This window comes from Silene latifolia, chromosome 7 (assembly GCF_048544455.1).
Source record: "Silene latifolia isolate original U9 population chromosome 7, ASM4854445v1, whole genome shotgun sequence".
In the NCBI taxonomy this organism is placed as follows: domain Eukaryota; kingdom Viridiplantae; phylum Streptophyta; class Magnoliopsida; order Caryophyllales; family Caryophyllaceae; genus Silene; species Silene latifolia.
This window is the reverse complement of record NC_133532.1, coordinates 117,943,483-117,955,693: the sequence shown is the minus strand read 5'-3', so window position 1 is coordinate 117,955,693 and position 12,211 is coordinate 117,943,483. Positions and strand designations below refer to the sequence as shown.

The 12,211-nt window shown below is 36.7% G+C and overlaps 2 long non-coding RNA genes across 2 annotated transcripts; both read right to left on the bottom strand.

The window, feature by feature from the left end:
• Positions 1-418: 418 nt before the first annotated feature.
• Positions 419-3,609, bottom strand: LOC141591292 (uncharacterized). Its single transcript, XR_012520792.1, has 4 exons — positions 3,418-3,609; positions 3,250-3,317; positions 2,118-2,204; positions 419-656 (listed from the first exon to the last, which is right to left on the bottom strand). It is a non-coding gene; the product is annotated as an uncharacterized LOC141591292 (long non-coding RNA).
• Positions 3,610-6,181: 2,572 nt separating this feature from the next.
• On the bottom strand, positions 6,182-10,088 carry LOC141591291 (uncharacterized). Its single transcript, XR_012520791.1, has 4 exons — positions 9,897-10,088; positions 9,729-9,796; positions 8,596-8,682; positions 6,182-6,419 (listed from the first exon to the last, which is right to left on the bottom strand). It is a non-coding gene; the product is annotated as an uncharacterized LOC141591291 (long non-coding RNA).
• Between the last annotated feature and the right edge of the window lie 2,123 nt (positions 10,089-12,211).

The following is a 12,211-nucleotide window of genomic DNA, read 5'->3' as shown; positions in this document are numbered from 1 at the left end:
TTAGCTTTCTTTTATTGAGTCAAAACCTCTTTCAAAAAACCTTAGTCTTGTTTGGTTAGATGGTTGTGTCCCAATGCAAGTAAGAGCGTAGTAAATCGCATGTTGTTTAAAGCAACATGGCCCGATTTATGCTAATGCATGCTTTGGTGTGTGGCCCTATGTCTAATTCGATAAGATTAAGTGAAAGCACGCATCACGAGGAGTGCCCAAGGCCGTGAGTCATGTAAGCCGTGGGCCACCCCTCTTGTGCACGGTTTCCTAGGCCGAATGGCCGTGTAATGAGTCGTGTATGGTGTGACACCCTCATTTATTGCGGAAAAGTAAACACGTAATTCTACAGAAAAACTGACAGGATATGTTTGTAATAGGTTCAATTGAGTAAAAACCTGTAATTTTTAAAACCTGAACCTGTTATAAAGATATCCAAAAGGGAAGGTGTCAAACATGCAAGGTCCAAAATAAATCTCATGAATGAAACATCGCTAAAGTCGCGAAACAAAGTTATACAAACCAAATATGAGAAAGGGAGACATATGTCCCTAAAATGTATGTGACATAAAAAGGGTTTAAGGGTCACAATGAAATATAACCAGTCTAGGTTCCAGGGTTACTTTACTCGCTAGCTCGTCCGTGTACCCCATATATGCATCACCTACCTGTCAATCGCATTTTATACAAATACGAAAGCCACAGTCAGTGGGGAGTAACTCCGAGTTCTCCCAGCCACGAAATGTCATAATTAATATAACATGTAAACATAAGAATATGAATACGAATCACACAATGCCTTAGCATATAGATGCTAGACAATCGTGCTTATCATGTGAACAACAATATAACAACACATAGTCCTAGCATGTGAATACTAGACCGACTCATACTACACTATCATGTGAATCACATAACATCCAGGAATCCAAACTCTATCAACCATAGCCGGCTTGCATCTCACCTTCTATGATTCATAGAATCATCAAACAAGAAAGGGCAATATATCAAAGACAGGCATAAGTTCTTAGTACGGTCAATAGTCACTTTGTAACTCGAGTCTATACCACGAGGTAGGGAAGGTAATCGAACCGGTATCTTGGCTCAGTGGTTACTATTAAGAAAACATGGCCAAGAGACAACACAACCCTAGCCTAAAATCTGCGCAGACCTAGACATGCGGATACACACCACCGCACCCAAGACCCACAACTTTTTTTAAAACAAAGTGAAGTGAGTACCCTAAGGACACCACCGAAGGGTTGGCTAGTACTTAAGCTGACCCCATACTATCAAAATAAGTACTTGAGGTCATGCCCCAACTTGGATAAACATCCACTAGTCAGGAACACAAAGGCTATCAAGCAGTGAACATATACTCGTCAGAGACTATAAAGACCTATCTATGATGAAGGCCGAAATACTCACCTAGGACCTAGTCACAGCTAGTCCCAGCTTGAATACTTTAGCCCACACCACACAAGACTCACCACACAAGTCAAGTAAGACACCCACTTAACCTTAAGAGGGCAAAAAGTCCTACTTATCAATATAAATTCTAGCATTCTATCATGTGAAAGGCTTATAATGTCTAATTACAGCATACAATCCCAACAGAATCCTCAATAAGTATTCAATACTAATTTCTAATTCTAACAATAGTAACCATATTAAAGGCTTCAGGGGAAACTAGGGCCATTACTACAAAATAAGAAGCTATTTAAATTCAACTAACTAAATAAGAAGCTATTCAAATCAATTAACTACACATGTGAAATAAAAATATAATAAATGGCCTAAAACAAGAAAAAGGCCGATTATCTAATTCATTCAAAATTTCATCCAACCGAATTTTTACCCGCAACCCCACCTGCGACAGTGCGGGTTAAATTGCGGTGACCAATCACACAATTGATCGACATCGAATCGATCAAAGGGACCAAGGCTCAGTTTTCGGCATAATCATCCAACATTACAATTATCGCTATATTACTCTCATGCTATTTCTAATTTCTATCATGTGAAAAACGAAAGTAACACATTATCAATCCCTAAACACTTAACAAACAACAAGCACAACATTAACTACTAATGTGACATTAATTCGTCGAGTAACTCGGAATAGTTACCTTAAGCTAGCAAAGAGACAAGCAATTAACTTGAGAAAGCTTCTAAAACCCAAAATTACTCTTCATCTTCAACCACATATGAGTCACCTAAAATAATTATGTGAAAGGACGATATTAACGAATTATCGTTATATAAAATATGAGACGGAAATTAATTAATTATATTTTAAATAAACCAAACTAGCGTCAAAACAATTTATAGATACGGCCCAAACTCGCGACTTAGCCAGGCCACTGCCTAAGCCACGGCCAGGCCATCGCTGGCCGCACGGCAAAGCATTGCCTAGGCCACGGCCAGGCCCCACGGCCAGGCCACACGGCTTATCTTCAAGCTAGGGCTTTGCCAGGGAATTCTGACGAGCCACGGCCAGTGCGATGAGGCCACGGCCAGGCTACACCCTACTGTCCAGCCGTCTTAGGACGGTTTCCTAGGCCAAACCACGACGGATACCACCCAAACAAAAGACCCAAACCCAACATGTACATGTACTTGAGACGTTAGCAAAGAGGTTGGTTCAAATTAACATAAAGAAACCCGTCAAAACGCCCGCTAAAACTGCTCGACAAAACCCATTTTCACTATTAAAGAAGCTCATTTGTGACCGTCTTAGGACGAAATTTTAAGCATTAAAATGATAGTATTCACCCAATTAAATTACCCAACATAATCACCCACTTCACCATGAATCCAAAGGTACCAACTTTTCTCAAAATGGATAAATAAAACTTGTATAAAACCGTCTCAAACCAACACCACATGAACATTCAATTATGAAAATTTCCCCAAATTATGACCATACGAGTCTTAGTCAAAGAAATCGACAATTTAAACACAATACGTACGATAACTTTAACAACTCAATACGAGGATTTGTTCCAAAATCCCAATTCACGCATAATCAACCACAAATACCAACTCTAGCCGTAAAGTGGGTCATTGTAATGCCAAGCCTTATTATCCTCATCTTTTAATCCTCCTGTTCACACTATTAGTGTTTATAAAACCAAAACTAGTATGCCGTCAATCCTTCTCGCTAAGCTCAATACTACCACTATTAACAACCTTCTTTCAGAGTTAAACTATTACCCAGAAACAATAATAGAATTATTAGGATCGGTAGAATCGTGTTACCTTAAACGCCCCTTATTCTTCGAATAAATGGTCCACAAGGCACGAGCCTCACCCCGGGTCTTCGAATCCTTCATAAAAGGGCAAGAAAACGGAATAAAAAAAACTAAAAGACGACACTTTTATAAGGCGGCGAAAGACGAGACCATTACAAAAAGGAGACTTTCTTACCTTAAAAGGAGGAGGAAGGAAAGGGGAAGAGAATGGTACAAAAATTATCGAATTTGGTTGAGAATTGGGCCGGGATCTGAGGTTTAAGGTGACGAAAAAGGGGTGTTTTGGTTTCACTTGTTGTTGTTGCTGATAGAACGAAAGAGGAAATGAGAAAATGAAAGGGGAAAAGAAAGAGTCAGGGGAACGGTGAGGGAGTAATAATAATAATTAATAATAATAATAATAATAATGATACACCAAATTTGCTTTAGCTACTAATTATACGTACGTTTCTTCGTCGTTAAGAAACTTCGATCGTTATTAAAACCGTTTCGAGTTAAATTTAACCGATTTAAGTAAAAGTTTCAGTAATAAAACGGAATCAATAATAAATAAATTTAATGAGTGAAAATAAAATAAATTCAGCTAGTTAACGGAAATAATACGATATCAGCTTGAATCGGAATTATTAGCGATTTTTACAAAACTAACGGATATTAATAAAAATTGCTAATTTAGTGAAATAAGCTCAAAATAGCTAATTGGACGGTTTTGTTCCCAAAATCCATCTCGGGTTTACTTAAAACAACTTTCATAAGGACTCGTAAAGAAACGGAAATTATTAAATAAATAAACCCGAACTAACTTCAATAAATTCGAACTAACTTTAAATAAACTTATTAATGATTATTAAATTTAACGTAACGAATTATAATGAAATTAATTAATTAGCTGAGAAAATAAATATATAAATTGTTAACCAACGAAATTAAATATAAAGTAGCAATTAAAAGAATTTTATCCAACTTATTAAAATACGGGGTGTTACAATCACCCCATCTTTTAAAAAGTTTCGTCCTCGAAACTTGAAAGTATAAATGGAAGGTTATGAAAATAAAACTGAAATTGGAATCGGTAACCAAAACATTTTAAAGGTTATTTATCGTAAGAATCAAATTTCTTTCAAAAGTTTCAACTAAAATTTTCCGACAGAACCAGACTCTCATCAGAGGAACGGAAGTGTTCTCGTTACGTATTCAAGAACATCTCATTCCAAATCAAAGATAAGGTCAAAAGGCAAATCATTATATAAATCAAAAATTAAAATACCTTCAAAAACATTAATGAAGAGTTTTCAAAAATATAAGTCTCATTCATGGAACGGAATTGCTCTTGTCGTGCACACAAGAACGCTAACTTTCCAAGTCAGAGACAAATTTAAAACAAAAACTATTCGCCGACAAGCGTAGAACAAGTTATCAAACGTTTTCAATAACTAGTTCTAACATCCGATCGACGTTAAAATCAAAATAAGAGAAAGGTAATCTACTCAAATTTTCTTTTACAAAAAGCCAAAATAGAAACAAAGGTTTCACCTTTAAACTAAAAGGGGAGCTAAATTCCTGAAATATAATATTAAACTTTGACAAAGAAGTCATAAATAGATCAAGGTTAATAGAAATTGGATAAAATTTAAAGAAATTTCGGGTCTAGTAATTAAAATTACGATAAATGAGTTTATATTCAAGGAAGGAATAGGGAACTAAATCAAATTTTCTTTTTCAAGTCTTCAAAAATAGGTTAGATTTGCAGAAGTGACATCAACTTTTAAGAATGAATCGAAATTGGTAGCTTGAAAGTTTAGAAGTTGTACAAAAAGGAAAGTAACTTAGATAGCATAAAAACAAAATATGTTAAGAGAGCTCAAACTTAAGCCACAAGAGAGCTATAATGACTTTCATAGGGTAAAAATTGAAGTCAAAATTACAAGGATGTCAAAGATAGAGTTTCACAAGATACGAGTGTCAAACTTAAAGGAGGAGCAAGATGAAGCGAGGAAATGAGGTATGAACGGTAACGCTCATGGTCAAGGATAAAAGGAAATTAGACAACAAGGAAATGTCAGATACTCAAATCTCAACCAAGGTTAACACCCCCCAAAAGAAAGAGAAATATCTAAAAGGCGTTAAGGGAGGGTAAGCAAGGAATAAAAGACAAGTTAGGAGTACAAGCGTAGCTTTTAAAGTAAAACAGAAGGGAGTTTAGAAGGAGGATAAGCACAAAGAGATTAAGAATAAGGCGAGATACACAAAGAACGAGAAACATCTTCAAGGAAGTAAAAGCATTCTTCAAAGGTTGAACAAATCTTCAATCTTCGGCAGTAGGCACCAAGTCTTGATCTTCGTAAAATATAAGTGTCCTTTCAATGGAACGGAGATACTCTTGGCGATCACTCAAGAACATCAATATTCCAATTCAAAGACATAAAAATACATTTTTACACCAACAAATGATAAAACTAATTATCAGACGTCTCCAATAACAAGCTTTAACACTAATTGACGTTAAAACCAGTGAAAAACATTAAAATATTTTCAAAACCTTTAATTCAAATTTTTTTTTTTTTTTTTTAATAAGGGTAATAATTCCATTAGCTATAGATAAGCTCACGGTCATTAATCTAAGAACGCAACAATTATTAAATGACAATCAACAAACAGGTTAGTACCTAACAAAGAGCAAACACAAAGAGACTACAACATAAGGTCCTAAGTCTACCCATCTTACCCATCTCTCAAGTTTATTATTTTAAGGTCAAGTTATTTATATTGGGGTGCACAAACGTGCGTCGGGAGCAAATATGCTCTGATACCAACTGTGACACCCTCATTTATTGCGGAAAAGTAAACACGTAATTCTACGTAAAAAAGCGACGGATATGTTTGTAATAGGTTCAATTGAGTAAAAACCTTAATTTTTAAAACCTCGAACTCGTTATAAAGATATCCAAAAGGGAAGGTGTCAAACATGCAAGGTCCAAAATAAATCTCATGAATGAAACATCGCTAAAGTCGCGAAACAAAGTTATACAAACCAAATATGAGAAAGGGAGACATATGTCCCTAAAATGTATGTGACATAAAAAGGGTTTAAGGGTCACAATGAAATATAACCAGTCTAGGTTCCAGGGTTACTTTACTCGCTAGCTCGTCCGTGTACCCCATATATGCATCACCTACCTGTCAATCGCATTTTATACAAATACGAAAGCCACGATCAGTGGGGAGTAACTCCGAGTTCTCCCAGCCACGAAATGTCATAATTAATATAACATGTAAACATAAGAATATGAATACGAATCACACAATGCCTTAGCATATAGATGCTAGACAATCGTGCTTATCATGTGAACAACAATATAACAACACATAGTCCTAGCATGTGAATACTAGACCGACTCATACTACACTATCATGTGAATCACATAACATCCAGGAATCCAAACTCTATCAACCATAGTCGGCTTGCATCTCACCTTCTATGATTCATAGAATCATCAAACAAGAAAGGGCAATATATCAAAGACAGGCATAAGTTCTTAGTACGGTCAATAGTCACTTTGTAACTCGAGTCTATACCACGAGGTAGGGAAGGTAATCGAACCGGTATCTTGGCTCAGCGGTTACTATTAAGAAAACATGGCCAAGAGACAACACAACCCTAGCCTAAAATCTGTGCAGACCTAGACATGCGGATACACACCACCGCACCCAAGACCCACAACTTTTTTTAAAACAAAGTGAAGTGAGTACCCTAAGGACACCACCGAAGGGTTGGCTAGTACTTAAGCTGACCCCATACTATCAAAATAAGTACTTGAGGTCATGCCCCAACTTGGATAAACATCCACTAGTCAGGAACACAAAGGCTATCAAGCAGTGAACATATACTCGTCAGAGACTATAAAGACCTATCTATGATGAAGGCCGAAATACTCACCTAGGACCTAGTCACAGCTAGTCCCAGCTTGAATACTTTAGCCCACACCACACAAGACTCACCACACAAGTCAAGTAAGACACCCACTTAACCTTAAGAGGGCAAAAAGTCCTACTTATCAATATAAACTAGTATAGGACCCGTGCTACAGCACGGCATTTTTAAGATTTTGTTCATAAAGAGGAAAATACAATAAAATTGTTTTTGGCATAAAATATATGGTACTTTTAAGTTAATGTTATAATATAGTAGATATAATATTAGGAAAGAGGACAAAAATTAAGTTTATTACCGTAAAAGATAGTTGAAACTAAGTTAGTCTTGTTTCTAACTTAATAAGATTTCTACCTTTCCTTCAAAAAAAAATTATACTTAAAAAACCTGTTAGCCTTATAAAAAAACGGTCGAAATAATATACGAAATAAGGGGAACTATTTTGGTTGGTTCTAATGAGATCTGCGAAATTATGTGGAAACAATTTTTTTCCATATAGGATTGTTATTATCTTAGTCAGAATTTTTTTGGTTATATGTGGGAATGGTGTTATCAATGGGAAATCATTTTGTTTCCATATAAGATTCTTAATTAGAAAAGTCAAAAGAATTTTTGGTTATACGTTGGAATGGTGGTAATCAATGGAAATCAATATGTTTCTATATTCTTAATTAGGTAGTGGACTGAACTCAGCATCTTATTTGTGGTGATTTAAATACATAAAGCACAGACCCATTAATCAGAATCTTATTTGTGGTGACTTAAGTACATAAAGCACGAGCCCATTAAAATAGGGGGAGTTGGGCGGGAAACTACTAAGAGATTTTTATTCTCTTAGTAGTAGGGGGGATTCTAGCATTCTATCATGTGAAAGGCTTATAATGTCTAATTACAGCATACAATCCCAACAGAATCCTCAATAAGTATTCAATACTAATTTCTAATTCTAACAATAGTAACCATATTAAAGGCTTCAGGGGAAACTAGGGCCATTACTACAAAATAAGAAGCTATTTAAATTCAACTAACTAAATAAGAAGCTATTCAAATCAATTAACTACACATGTGAAATAAAAATATAATAAATGGCCTAAAACAAGAAAAAGGCCGATTATCTAATTCATTCAAAATTTCATCCAACCAATTTTTACCCGCAACCCCACCTACGCGACAGTGCGGTTAAATTACTGGTGACCAATCACACAATTGATCGACATCGAATCGATCAAAGGGACCAAGGCTCGATTTTCGATAATCATCCAACATTACAATTATCGCTATATTACTCTCATGCTATTTCTAATTTCTATCATGTGAAAAACGAAAGTAACACATTATCAATCCCTAAACACTTAACAAACAACAAGCACAACATTAACTACTAATGTGACATTAATTCGTCGAGTAACTCGGAATAGTTACCTTAAGCTAGCAAAGAGACAAGCAATTAACTTGAGAAAGCTTCTAAAACCCAAAATTACTCTTCATCTTCAACCACATATGAGTCACCTAAAATAATTATGTGAAAGGACGATATTAACGAATTATCGTTATATAAAATATGAGACGGAAATTAATTAATTATATTTTAAATAAACCAAACTAGCGTCAAAACAATTTATAGATACGGCCCAAACTCGCGACTTAGCCGGGCCATCGCCTTAGGCCACGGCCAAAGCATCGCTGCCCGGCCTTTGCCTAGGCCACGGCCAAAGCCAGCCTTAGGCCACGGCCAGGCCACAGCCAAAGCCAGGCCACGCCAGGCCACGACTTGCTTCGCTAGGTCTCTTGCCAGTTACAAGAGACCACGGCCAGCTACACCCTCATCCCGGCCGTCTTAGGACGGTTTCCTAGGCCAAACCACGACGGATACCACCCAAACAAAAGACCCAAACCCAACATGTACATGTACTTGAGACGTTAGCAAAGAGGTTGGTTCAAATTAACATAAAGAAACCCGTCAAAACAGCCCGCTAAAACTGCTCGACAAAACCCATTTTCACTATTAAAGAAGCTCATTTGTGACCGTCTTAGGACAAAATTTTAAGCATTAAAATGATAGTATTCACCCAATTAAATTACCCAACATAATCACCCACTTCACCATGAATCCAAAGGTACCAACTTTTCTCAAAATGGATAAATAAAACTTGTATAAAACCGTCTCAAACCAACACCACATGAACATTCAATTATGAAAATTTCCCCAAATTATGACCATACGAGTCTTAGTCAAAGAAATCGATAATTTAAACACAATACGTACGATAACTTTAACAACTCAATACGAGGATTTGTTCCAAAATCCCAATTCACGCATAATCAACCACAAATACCAACTCTAGCCGTAAAGTGGGTCATTGTAATGCCAAGCCTTATTATCCTCATCTTTTAATCCTCCTGTTCACACTATTAGTGTTTATAAAACCAAAACTAGTATGCCGTCAATCCTTCTCGCTAAGCTCAATACTACCACTATTAACAACCTTCTTTCAGAGTTAAACTATTACCCAGAAACAATAATAGAATTATTAGGATCGGTAGAATCGTGTTACCTTAAACGCCCCTTATTCTTCGAATAAATGGTCCACAAGGCACGAGCCTCACCCCGGGTCTTCGAATCCTTCATAAAAGGGCAAGAAAACGGAATAAAAAAAACTAAAAGACGACACTTTTATAAGGCGGCGAAAGACGAGACCATTACAAAAAGGAGACTTTCTTACCTTAAAAGGAGGAGGAAGGAAAGGGGAAGAGAATGGTACAAAAATTATCGAATTTGGTTGAGAATTGGGCCGGGATCTGAGGTTTAAGGTGACGAAAAAGGGGTGTTTTGGTTTCACTTGTTGTTGTTGCTGATAGAACGAAAGAGGAAATGAGAAAATGAAAGGGGAAAAGAAAGAGTCAGGGGAACGGTGAGGGAGTAATAATAATAATTAATAATAATAATAATAATGATACACCAGCTAGCTTGCTAGATACTAATTATACGTACGTTTCTTCGTCGTTAAGAAACTTCGATCGTTATTAAAACCGTTTCGAGTTAAATTTAACCGATTTAAGTAAAAGTTTCAGTAATAAAACGGAATCAATAATAAATAAATTTAATGAGTGAAAATAAAATAAACTCAGCTAGTTAACGGAAATAATACGATATCAGCTTGAATCGGAATTATTAGCGATTTTTACAAAACTAACGGATATTAATAAAAATTGCTAATTTAGTGAAATAAGCTCAAAATAGCTAATTGGACGATTTTGTTCCCAAAATCCATCTCGGGTTTACTTAAAACAACTTTCATAAGGACTCGTAAAGAAACGGAAATTATTAAATAAATAAACCCGAACTAACTTCAATAAATTCGAACTAACTTTAAATAAACTTATTAATGATTATTAAATTTAACGTAACGAATTATAATGAAATTAATTAATTAGCTGAGAAAATAAATATATAAATTGTTAACCAACGAAATTAAATATAAAGTAGCAATTAAAAGAATTTTATCCAACTTATTAAAATACGGGGTGTTACATATGGTCACGTGTATAGCATTGTATTTTAGATCGAGTTGTATTTCTAATTTCTCGTTGTGTCGGCATGAAGTGCCCGGTTTGTAATAGGTAGATCCCAACGGCTCCCCCATTCCCCCTAAGCCTTGTTTGCTTTCGTTTGTATGTTGCTTAGATCAATCAACCCACATGCTAAATTACAACTTTGACAAAGTTAGTTTAGTTGCATCTAAATCAACATAGGAACTTCACATGTTAGGGTTTTGAAAATGATGTTTGCATTTCATATATCGTAGTAGCTATGACCTTGTTTGAAATTCGACACTTGACTTAGTAGAGGCCGTTATCGACGGGCGGGGTTGGGTGTCCTTATGGGCTTCCCAACACGTACCCTCACCCCTTACTCAAGATCTATGGTTTGTGGATCCGTCTAAATACCATTGGATTACGAGAGTCATTCAAATCGAGTGATATAGGGTACAAGTCTTTATCTTTAATCACTCGTAGTCGATTGGCTTTATGCTTTTCGATGAAAGGTGTAAAGTTGACTTGAACGGTTCCAAGTTCCCAAAAAACTCGGTGGCGACTCTAATTTGTCTTAATTCGATTCGAAGGAAACTTGAGTCGATTATGCCTAGTGTGGATCCCGCGGACGCAGTTCCCGAGGGCCTTGTCCACGCTTTGGCGACTACTGGGAAAAGAGGACTAGTTACACTTTGTTTCTAGGGTCTTTTCCTCCGAGGTGAAACTTGAAAAGTAAGTGTTGGAAAGTAAAACATTACTCATAGTGCTACGATTCATGCATAAACCCTTAAGGATTTTCCCGGGCCGTCCCAGCGTTTCTTTGTGATGCGTGGGGGGCGACGTCCCACTATGCTAGGAAGCTGCACATTGCTCGCTTCCACTTCACCTCGCGTGGTTCTTGATGGTGGGGACGCTCTTCTAGGTACTCTACCTTAAGGCCCTTGCTCTATAAGACCGCAAAAGGATGGAGGGCATAGACCTTCTTGTAGAAGACTTACCGAGACTTAGAGATGTCTAGGAGCATACATCCTTATAACATGAGAATGACAATGTGCAAGGTGTTTTCCCGAGTCTTTTCAAAATTTTCCATGTCCATTTCAAAACCGAACTTTTGAACAACTTACTTTCAAAATTAGCATGGTTTTAAAAACGCGGAATGTTGCCCAAATAGGACTAGAAATTTCGGCCAAAATAAGCTTTTATAGCCGGCATGCTGCCCATTTCAAGTCTCATTTTCAAATCAATCCTTCGTTTTTTCGAAAATCAATCCAAAATGTTTCTCGAACCTTAACCAAGCATGAAATGCGTCGAGTCGTGTCCGGGTCATGGCCGTGTTGGGCCAGGCGTTTTTTTTCGTTTCAAGAACACGACCCTGTTGGGTCACCCAAGCTCACCTCTTGGGCTTTGAGTCATGTTGGTCGACCATTTGGTCTAGGATAGTCCACAGAAACGTCCAAGCTAGGCCCTTTAGGACGTTTCACTCGAACCTAAGGACTGTGTTGGT